At 38.7% G+C, this 12472-nt stretch overlaps 1 protein-coding gene across 1 annotated transcript in view; it reads right to left on the bottom strand.

The window, feature by feature from the left end:
* Sprt (PDZ domain-containing protein sprite) overlaps positions 1-12472 on the bottom strand; it is a 183010-nt gene that overhangs the window by 156825 nt on the left and 13713 nt on the right. The window lies entirely within an intron of this gene.

The following is a 12472-nucleotide window of genomic DNA, read 5'->3' as shown; positions in this document are numbered from 1 at the left end:
AATTTGTGGGCAAGGTCTTATTTAAAAAAAAAAAAAAAAAAAAAAATTAACCTTACTAACAACTAAACATTTATTACAATAAAAATGATATTTGTTGATAACATTGAGCTGAACATTAATTACATAAAAAACATTGAAATTGTGAGGCAATTGAGATGAATGAACGGAGGCGAAATGAATGTCATTAGTGTGTGTGAGTGTGTAGTTATCGCGGGAGTTACATAGGTGCGGGGGTGGTCGGGCAAGATCTTTAAACCTACTTGGAAATAAACATCCTGCCCGCTATTATTACAATTGAAATCAGAATGTGATTACATGAATTTGGGTAGGTGTTATATGTGTGTAAACTAAATTAAGTCGGGCTTAAAATTAAAGTGTATGTAAATTATGAAGTTAAGACATATAAAAAAATAAAGGTTACTTCTATATAAATAAAGGTTACTTCTATAATAACTATAGTTATTAGTCTAATGTTATGGTCTCGGGATCGCCTATGTCCTCGAGATCGAGAGTCGAGGCGGTTGAGGAGGTCGGGGACGGACTTTGGGAAGAGGAGGGGGAATCGGGAGGTTCTAGGAAGCGGGCTGGATCGGGGTTGACGGGGACCACGCGAACCGGGATTACGCGAGGCGGGACCACGGGAAACGGAGCCACGCGGCAAATAGGGCGAGAATGTTCAGCAATTGGGCGAGAGGGTAGGACAACTGGGCGATAAGACGTGATAACGGGGCGATTCTGATGTGAAGAACAGGGTTCCTCAGAAAAAGCTGGTAGGGGCGGTGAATTGGCGAGTCGCGGAGGACCGGCGTTGAGCTGCTCCCGGGGGAGTTCGACCTCCCGTCGCGCCCGCTTGTTCTGTCGATTTCTCTGTCGCTTGATCGTGCGGAGATTCTGTCCTCGAGGGGGTAGGACTTTCGGGTCCACTAAAATTATTTATTTATTTAGTCAATCTCTCTCGGACCCGGTCGGAAGCGAACAAAAGGAAATCGTCACGAGCTCGAGGGGGGGAGGTCAGTGGACAGGTCGAGTCCGCGACAGCGACGAGACGCCGGGAGCCAAGTCAGGCCCACGACAACGCCAACGACCGCTGGGAACCTGATGCCTACACCGACCGACCCCAAAGTAATAAGCTTCCGGGGATCCGACAATCGATAGACCGTTTAAGAAGGGGGGCGATAACGCGGAAAAGGAAAGGATCAAGAGAATTACGGGACTTACTACTTGATGAATTTCTGGTGGTTGTTGATTCTCTCTGAAATGGACGTTGGACTCGTCGGTGGGTGAGTCGGGGGCGACTGATGGTTCGTCGGATCTGTTGCACTGACTCTAAACGTGGAGTCGAGACTCGAAACGAATGAGATTCAGATTATAATACCGAGCAATGCAGACTGAAACTGAGAAAACTTCTCTGAGAGCGAGTCCTGCGACGTCGCGATTTAAATAGGAAGGTTCGAAAGATGAAAGGGGTGGATTTCGTGTGGGATGTGTCTGGTTTTCGTTTAAAGGATTTCTGGTTGGCGGGATGTTTTTAATTATTATTTAAGGGAATTCTTATTGGGCGAGATGTTTCTCGCCCAAGGGGTAGATTTTGAGTTTACGCCTATCCTAGAAAGCTAGAGACGATTATCGATTTTTTCGGTTTTCCATTGGTGAGCCCCTTCTTAAAACCTCACTGTCTTATTGGAGGTGTAACCCATCGGTTCTTTCCAGTGACGCATTTGTTTTTCGGCTATCGCCGATTTCTCTTTTATTGGGGTTCCTTACTTATCTCGCGACCCTGTTTTTATGTTGACAGACAATCCATACTTCTCAATTTTAAGTGCAGTTTTATTGCAAACAGAAACTTCCGCCACGTGCTCTTAAGATTTTTAAAAGCACGTATTAGGTTTTGTTTCTGTTTGTCGGAACATCGCACGGTCAGTTTTGAGTGAGTCGCGCGATATAATACAGATCTCCATCATCCCCCGTCTGGAGTTAAGGCTCCTTTCTGCGCGTCGTGTCGCCGGGTTTATAGTTATGGGCCAGACGAGGTTGACGAGAATCTGGTCACCATATTCCCCGTCTGTTAGTAATTTGTCATCTGAGAGGTTGCTTTTAGTTGCGCAAGCAAATAGGTAGTTCGATCATAAAAAAAGGAATGCGAGATCTAACCTCACCCCGATCGATAACCGTCCGTACTCGGCTTGTTTATCCTAATCTTAGGGCTATCTTAGGTGCATAAGAATTCCCGCGAAAAAGGGATATCGTGGAGTCCGCAGGACGTAACACCAGAGTCACGCCAAAAATTGCTTATTATTTCAATGTCTTTGGTATAATCTGTTATCGCCGTCATCGCGGGAAGGCTTGGACGCAGAGAAATCGGACCAGACCAGTGGTACATGGTCATAATAGCGAACTTTGGACAGCACTCAGAAAACTCGTTATAAAGTTGTGCCCATGGAACTTTTCAATCCTCTTTTGATGCCATACAATTTTAGCCATGTCTGATTGCTGTTCACCGGGGGCCCAATTTTTCATATGAAACTGGGCATAGTCCTTTGCGTTTATTTCACGAAGAGAAAATTGCAAGTGATATAAAGCAAAGCCAGGTATATATGTTTTAAGCAACAACCACGTTCGTGTACTGTCGAGCGTCTGAATGTTTCCGAGTCCAACCAAAGTTTGTCGAGTTAAGTAGTGATTTCCCCTCTCGCGTCATCCTATCCTCCCTTGTTCAGCAGTTTACGTTCCGTCTATTGCTTCCTAGTCTATGATCTAGGGTATATTATGTGTCTATGATTTCGCGGTTTGTCTTTTGCGTCTCGTTTTCCACAATATTAGCAACAATCTTAACATGCAGGGTGTTGGGTGCGGGCAATTCGTCACGAGCTTCAATTGCGCACCTGAAATTATCGAAACTCGCCGGCAGATTATATAGAAAAGCATCGTTGCCAGTACATCGGAATGTTGTACATATGTCGACTTGCATGTCTTGCATCTTGTCGACTGTATCGCAAAACTTACTTATGTGTTCACGAACGTCGCCTTCCTCAATTCGATGAAACATTAGTTGCTTTAGTAACAACGCGTAGCTTTTCTGGCGGGTTCCCGTGATTGGTATAGTGTATAAGAGTGTAAGTAGTACATGGAGAGTGTAGAATATAGAGACAGATGGGCGCGCCTAGAGAGTGACACGATAATCGAGAGTTTAATATTATTATTTCTCCTGACCCCTTTACAGGGAACCACTGGCTGCTACAATTGGCGACGAGGTGAAAGACGAATCGAATCGATAGTAATTAACAAACCCATTGAGGGCGTAATAGAGGCTAGGCTAGAAAGCAAAGCAGGAAACGGTAAGTTATAACCTAAAACAGGTTAAGCCATCTATAAAGAAGGAAAACATGAAACCGCTGGTCATGTTATAAGGCTTTTGCGAATACGAATAAAGGCCACGCATTGATAATAACAAAATGACTGGTTTTGAGTAATTGAAACTAAGTCTGTGCATCGCAGTAAATACCATAGGGCTATGCAGTATAAATCTGTAAGGCGCAATGACGCCAAAGGGCCATGCAGTATAAATCTGAAATCGGTATTAAGGCCATGCAGTATAAATTTGTAAGGCGAAATGACGCCAAAGGGCCATGCAGTACAAATCTGTAATCGGTATTAGGGCCACGTAGTACAAATCTGTAAAGCGAAATAACGCAAATCTGTAAAGCCAAAGGGCCACGTGGTTGGCGCTCGTTTGCATATAATTGTAATATAGTGGTTTGTCTCATGTATATAATATTGATATGGTTGTTGATTCGCGTATATTCATTGTATATTAGTCATTAAGCTCCTGATCGTTAGAGTTACCGTCGGTAATTGCGATATCGTGATTTGGGACTCGCGCGAAACGTTGGCGGACCGCGACAGGTGTCAATATTCGCGCGACTCACCCGACTCGTGCTGCCTGCCCACGGGTGGCCCGCAATTATTTGGAACTATGAGTACTCGCTCCGGCCGCAATTCGCAGGTGCGTGAGCCGAGGAGTACCGTGAGAATTATTATTCGCTGTTCGAACGTGGACTCGACAACACACATTTTTGGACACTCACCGTTCGGAGTTGATCGAGTGAACCGCACATTTGGAGCACGACAAGTCGTCTCAGTAATCTCGGGCCTTGCTTGCTTGCCTCTTGCACATGTGCCTGCTATACCGCCTGCTTGCCCGTATTGCACGTTTTGTCTGCCTGCCTGCTGCGGCACTTGAGTGCCTGCACATCCTAGCCTGCTGCACGCCTTCCGCTCTCCAGCACCACAGGGAGGACCGGAAGCCACGAGGCCACCACGAGAACATCGGGCAACAAAACGGTGACTCGCTTTTCGTTTGCTATCTCGCTTTATTCGCCTAATCGAAATCGTGAGGGGATTGGTCCCTCTGGTCCTTCGAACCACCCTAATACAGGCCAATCGCGAATCCGGGGAGCGATTAATACCCCCCCGAGCACCACGCAATGTAAATCGGTAGTTAACATTAGAGCTACGACGGGGAAATTTGTTTTAATAGCAAATACTACGTAATTATGCAATAAAATATTTAAAAAAACGGTAGTAAACCTAACCTAGCAGATGGTCATTCTATTTTAAAATTACAGACACGGAGGAATGGCGTCAATCCCAGTCTTGGAAAATTTTGACTGCACAGAGGATCCAAATTCGGTCGGCGTTCGCTGGGTAAAATGGAAACGAGCATTTGAATTGTTCCTTCAAGCATCGAATATCAGCGATCCTACAAAGCAAAGAGCCACGCTTTTACACTGTGGAGGATTGGCTCTACAGGAAATATATTATAATCTACCGGGGATTAACACCGAATCGGATCCAGACAAGACAACAGACGTGTATAAGAACACTGTCTTAAAATTAGATGAATATTTCCTTGCGCGGAGTAGCAGGGTTTTCGAAAGACACGTGTTTAGGCTTATAAAGCAGGAACCGCAGGAAAAATTTGACAAATTTATTTTAAGACTGAGAAATCAAGCAGCAAAATGCGGGTTTAAAAATTTAAAAGAGCACCTAATAGATCAGATAGCAGAAAAGTGCACTCTATCAAAGTTAAGGAAGAAAATCTTAACAACAGGAGATTCTTTTTCTCTAGAAGAGATTATCAGGGAAGCAAACATCCTCGAAACGGTAAATAGGCAACTCGAAGAGTTTACAGGCAAAGCTACACTAACGGAAGTTAACAAATTAGAGGCAAAGAAGATACAAAAAAGTATTTGGTCTCGATGCGGAAGCGGAAAACATACATCCGAGGATAAAAAATGTCCAGTTCGGGATAGAAAATGTATGAAGTGTGGATACGTGGGGCACTTCAGAGAACACTGTAGGACGAGGAAAAGGAAATGGCAGCAGAAGGACTCAGAAAACAAGGATCCAAAATCAAAGAGTAGGAAAGATGACAAAAGTGAAAAAGACAAAAGTAAAGAGGTCGATTACGTTTTTCACATCGACGACGATACAATGATTGACTGCATTATTGGAGGAGTTCACACAGAGATGTTAATTGACTCGGGCAGCAAATGTAATCTCCTTACGGCTAGTACATGGGAGGAGCTGAAGAAAAGAAAGATCGTGGTGTCAAATCAAGAAAAAAGTCCTAAACAAGTCTTCATGGCTTATGGAAGTACGAAACCTCTGAGCGTTAGTGGATTATTCCAAGCGAACATTGCGATAGAATGGGAGAAAACACAGGCCACATTTACGTGATACAAGGAGGCACAAAAAATCTATTGGGAAAAAACACCGCAATTACACTAGGAGTTTTACATTTGAAAACACGAGTAAATGCCATCGAAACGTTTCCTAAATTCAAAGATATCTCTGTAGATACTCCCATTGATAAAAGTGTCAAACCAGTAGCGCAACCGTATAGGAGAATTCCTATTCCACTGGAGGAAAAGGTAAATAAGAAGATTGAAGAACTCATCAACCAAGACATAATTGAAAAAGTAGAAGGCCCGAGTGAATGGATATCTCTAATGGTACCAATCTTAAAAGAGAACGGCGAGATTAAGATCTGCATCGACATGAGAAGAGCAAACGAGGCTATTATTAGAGAAAACCATCCGTTACCCACAATGGATCAAATATCACCACGTTTTAGGAAGGCCGAATACTTCTCAAAGTTAGATATGAAAAATGTTTTTCATCAAGTAGAGATCACGCCACAATCGAGATATATTACTACTTTTATTACAAGCAAAGGATTATATCGACACAAGCGCTTAATGGGCTGTACTTCCGAAAACGTCCATACTCAGATTTAGGTGAAACTTTGTGAATAGGTTCCTTTTAGATAGAAAACACATATACCAAAAGGATTTTTTGCGACTCCAAAGTTTAGCAACTTTTTTAACATTTTTAACTTGCTGCCTCCGTGCATACATTTTCCATGCGAAACAAACTAAAACAACTCTCAAGTAATGTAAACAACCATAAAGTCATACACAAAGTACAAATATATTAATTTACTGCTTCTGCGTATACATTTTCCACGCGAAACAAAGTGCCACATAAGTTTAAAACTTTCCATGCGTGAAAAGCTCACGCATGATGTACTTTGGAGGCACACTATGTGTCTAGTTTAATAATAGTGGAGCCCCCCCGCAGGGAGGCGGAACCTACTGCCTTCTCGCATACACTTTTCACGCGAACCGAGGTTCACCCCCACCTCCCCCTGCTTTCAGGGGAGGTACGGTAGCCCTTTCTTCGCTTACGTATGTACTATTTATACACACACAATTGAAGTATATATTATTTAAAAATTCATATTAACTTTCCACGCATGAAAAGTTCACGCATACGGGGGGGGGGGGGCGAAGCCTCCTATGTAGGTTAGTTGACGCGCTTTAAACACTTAAATACTTTTAAAGCGCGTCGACTAAACTACATAGGTTATATATATATATATATATGTAGGTCCAGAGGTATGTTCCGGGACTGTTTACGTTTTTTGAAATGTACAGTCCTGGAATATAACGCATATATATGTAATCAGATTCAAAAAACTGTCCCGAAAATTGCCGTAGGACATGAATTTTTTCCAGGACAGTCCTGGAACATACTTCCGGACCTACATATATATATATACCCGGGAAAAAATATTCATATATGATCATATATAATCATATATGATTGGCCATATATGGTCAGATATGGAAATTGGCCAGATCTGAGGATATATGATCTGGTATTATTGTATATGTTAATATCTGATCAGATATGATCAGGTATGATCAGATACGAACTGACACAGTTCAATCTGGACATATATATTTAAGTAAGTTTCAGAACATTGTTATATATTTTCAAAAGTTATTTTTTAAGTGTGCCACTTTATTATAAAAGAGTGGACTCCACGATACAACTGATCATACAAAAATTGTGCCGCTTCATAGCGCGAGACAGTGTCGTGTCTTTTGATACCATTCTTATAACACTGTTGGTCAAATTTTAAATACGAGAAACAGATCCCATCGAATGCCATCTATCGGATACTTTGAGATGCAATATCTGATCTGATCATATATAATCTTATATGACTATATAAGTTCATATATGATTATATATGATTTTCAGTTTAAATTATAAGATATTATGTTTGCAAAATAATACGATTAATATATTTATTTATAAGAACTATAATATATATTATATAACAGTTTTTTTCACGAAGGTAAAATTTCATTATTTATAAAAATATTTGATAAAAATTAATATGTCAATTAAAAAAGATTAAGTGTCTTATGCAAAATTAGAAAAAAAGAAAAATTTAAAATAACACAAGCAATGAGATGCCGTTTTTGGTCGAAGTGGATCTGGGTGCTTAATAATATTTCACAATATCAATTATTATTAAATACATTTTTTAGTTTTTTAAACTGCGTGCCAATATGGACTTTGTCGGACTTAAAACACATATATATACCCGGGAAAAATATTCATATCTGACAGTATATATTTATATATGAACATGTAAAACTTATATATGTTCATATATGTTCATATATAAATAAGATATGAACAGATATAAGTTTTACATGCCCATATATAGAGCATATATAATCATATATGGTTATCTATTGCCATATATGATCAGATCGTATATTATACATGACACAAGATCTGATCATATAAGTTCATATATGGTCAGACATATTATTATGTGTAGCAGATATGACACTATACATAATCGTATCTGGCCTTACATGATCGTATATAAAGAATGTTTGGCCATGTATTATCAGATATAATTATATATGGTCATACATAACTATATCGGCACTGTACATGATCATATATGACAAGACGCGATGTATATATGATCAGACTGGGATATAATGCGATATAAAATGTCCGGGAAAAATATTCATATCTGACAGTACATGAACATATATAAATGAGATATGAACAGATATAAGTTTTACATGCCCATGTATAAAGCATATATAATCATATATGGTTATCTATCGCCATATATGATTCTGATCACCATATATGATTATATATGCTCTATACATGGGCATGTAAAACTTATATCTGTTCATATCTCATTTATATATGTTCATGTACTGTCAGATATGAATATTTTTCCCGGACATTTTATATCGCATTATATCCCAGTCTGGTCATATATACATCGCGTCTTGTCATATATGATCATGTACAGTGCCGATATAGTTATGTATGACCATATATAATTATATCTGATAATACATGGCCAAACATTCTTTATATACGATCATGTAAGGCCAGATACGATTATGTATAGTGTCATATCTGCTACACATAATAATATGTCTGACCATATATGAACTTATATGATCAGACCTTGTGTCATGTATAATATACGATCTGATCATATATGGCAATAGATAACCATATATGATTATATATGCTCTATATATGGGCATGTAAAACTTATATCTGTTCATATCTTATTTATATATGAACATATATGAACATATATAAGTTTTACATGTTCATATATAAATATATACTGTCAGATATGAATATTTTTTCCCGGGTATATATATATATATATATATATTATATATATATATATATATATATATATAGTGTGTGTATAATATATATATGTAGGCCGAAGTAGTTCGGACTTTATTTTTTACCCAGGGGCAGTTCTGTCCTGGAAAAATTGTCCTACGGCATTTCGGGACGTTTTTTATGAAATGTACAGTCCTGGAAACTGCCAAATGTCCGGAATATACCGATGTAAAAAATAAAAGTCCCGGAACATACTTCCGGACCTACATATATATATGCATATATATACACACACACACACACACACACATATATATTGTGTGTGTGTATATATATATATATATATATATATATATATATATATATGTATATGTATACATATATGTATACATATGTAATATATATATGTATACATATATATATTATTTTTTTATTTATTTTGTATATAAATAAATTAATATATTTGTACTTTTTGTATCAATTTATGGTGTATGACTTTACATTACTTGAGAGCTGTTTTGGTTTGTTTCGCGTGGAAAATGTAGGTATGCGCGGAGGCAGCAAGTTAAAAATGTTAAGAAAGTTGCTAAACTTTGGAGTCGCAAAAAATTCTTTTGGTATATGTGTTTTCTATCTAAAAGGAACCTATTCACAAAGTTTCACCTAAATCTGAGCATGGACGTTTTCGGAAGTTTCGCCCACAGTAAACTTTATTGATGATGTAGTGATATTTGGAAGAAATGAAGAAGAGCATGACAAAAGGCTGGCTTACGTTTTGAACATTCTAGAGCAAAACAATGTATTGCTGAACCAGGACAAGTGCCTGTACAAAACTACGAGGATACAATTTTTAGGCCACGACTTATCAGAACAAGGAATGTGGCCTTTAGCAAAATATATTGATGTAATACGGCAATTTAGACGTCCCAACACAATTGAAGAGATACAAAGTTTTTTAGGCCTTATAAATTTCGTAGGTAAATGGATTCCAAATCTAGCAACAACAACAAAACCTTTGAGGAAGATATTACGTTTAAAATTGAGCAGACAAGCTGATATCACACGTTATTGGAATTCGGAGCAAGACGCTGCTTTTAATAAACTGAAGGAAGCATTAAGCGAGATAAAAACCTTAGGATATTACGATCCAAAAGATGAGACCACTGTAATAGCTGACGCTAGTCCTGTCGGACTCGGAGCAATTCTTATACAAAATGACTTCAAGGGGCTTGCAAGAATAATCGCGTATGGAAATAAAAGTTTAACCGACTGCGAGAAGAGATATTGCCAGACGGAAAAAGAAGCTTTGGCACTAGTATGGGCAGTGGAGCATTTTGCAATATACCTCTATGGAAAGGACAACTTTAAACTCATCAGCGACTACAAACCTCTGGAAGTTATATTTGGTCCAAAATCAAAATCTTGTGCCAGAATAGAACGATGAGTGTTAAGACTACAGGTATTTAATTACAAAGTAGTGTATCGGCGAGGGAAAACGAATATAGCAGATCCTCTTTCACGATTGTGTAGGAACACTCATACAGAACCGTTTGATAATGGAAGCTATATTAATCTGATAATTGAAAATTCCTGCCCAGTAGCAATACGTCTAACAGATATTAGGAAACATTCAGAAGAAGACGAAGAGATTCGCAGGGTAAGAGAAGGATTATTTACTGGACAATGGGCGAAGACGGTAGAAATTTATAACATATTTGAAACAGAATTAACATTCCACGATGGTATTCTCCTCAAAGGTACAAGAATAGTAATTCCTCGTACATTGCGTGAACAAGTTCTTGATTCGGCCCACGAGGGACATACAGGCATAGCAGCAATGAAAGCAAGACTTCGCACAAAAGTATGGTGGCCTAAGATCGATAGCGACGCTGAAAAGAAAGTTAAGGCATGCAAAGGGTTTGCCGTACGGCGCCTCTGCCCGTCGTCGGGATCTCACCGCTTACAACGGCACGGCGTCTAACGGTCGAACATGAGTTTCGCGAGTTTGATGTCGAGACTCGGAATTGTCTGTAGACGACTTAGGTACCTGGTACGACATGTACATTAGTAATGATGCCTAACGCTCCAAACCCAATGAAACGTTGAGTGCTACCGTCGGAACCGCATGGATAGATGTAGCTATTGATTATTCAGGCCATTTACCTAGCGGAGATTATATTTTAGTAATGATAGATTACTTTAGTAGGTATAAAGAGATTAAAACATAAAAAATCATTACATCCAACGAAACAATAAAAATGTTAAAAGAAATTTTCTCCAGGAATGGTTATCCTGTTACAATGACAGCAGATAATAGAAGACAATTTGTAAGCGAAGAATTCACTAATTTCTGAAAGGAATGTGGAATTATTCTTTACAACACTATACCATATTGGCCACAGCAAAATGGAGAGGTTGAGCGTCAAAATAGGGACATCTCAAAAAGGCTTAAAATTAGTCAGATAGAAAAAAAGGATTGGAAACAAGAACTTTATACTTACCTCATGATGTATAACAGCACTCTACACTCTGTCACTGGTAAATCACCTTCTGAATTATTTTTCAGAAGACAATTTACAGACAAAGTTCCATCAATTGTAGACATAGAAAATCAGGATAAAGATCCAGAAGTAAGAGATAGAGACAAAATACAAAAAAAAAAAAAAGGAAACGTTATAGTGATCGAAGAGGAAGGCGTCGGAAAGTACAATTTCAGAAGGAGACAAGGTCTATACGGAAAACGGATAAAAGGAAACATACTTACTCCAAATTTTAATCCAACACCGCATACTGTTATTGGAAAAAAAGAAAACGAATACAAAGTAAGGAATAATGAGACAGGACAAGAATACAGGAGGAATGTCGTACATCTCAAGAAAATTGAAGGGGAATGGAAGATATATAAGGAAATGGATAAAGAGAATGGTGCAAAATCCACAGAAGAAGAAGGCGTAATTTAAGAAGTTGGAGATTGGAGACAAGCAAAAAAGAAATAGAGACAGAATATATATAAATGGTTAATTTAGGATTGAGAATATTTAATCAAAATAATACAGGCATTAAACTAAGTCAAATTGCGTATAGTTAATACAATCGCCAAAGAAGTATCTTTTAGCGCAATAAACATTCAAATTACTTTATTTTCAAATAAAAATAAGAAAGGAATTGTAGTGTATAAGAGTGTAAGTAGTACATGGAGAGTGTAGAATATAGAGACAGATGGGCACGCCTAGAGAGAGTGACACGGTAATCGAGAGTTTAATATTATTATTTCTCCTGACCCCTTTACAGGGAACCACTGCTGCTACAGGTATGTTCCCTCTAGTTTTAACCAACATCATGCGTAGTAGCGTAGCCTTTAATCTGCTTCAGCTCGAAACTGCCGATCATCAAAATGATATCGAATTTCGCCTTAGCATCGCCCCACACTTTT

The sequence above is a fragment of the Temnothorax longispinosus genome, chromosome 9 (assembly GCF_030848805.1).
Source record: "Temnothorax longispinosus isolate EJ_2023e chromosome 9, Tlon_JGU_v1, whole genome shotgun sequence".
NCBI classification, from domain to species: domain Eukaryota; kingdom Metazoa; phylum Arthropoda; class Insecta; order Hymenoptera; family Formicidae; genus Temnothorax; species Temnothorax longispinosus.
Note: the sequence above shows the minus strand (reverse complement) of the source record. Positions and strands in the feature narration are given on the sequence as shown.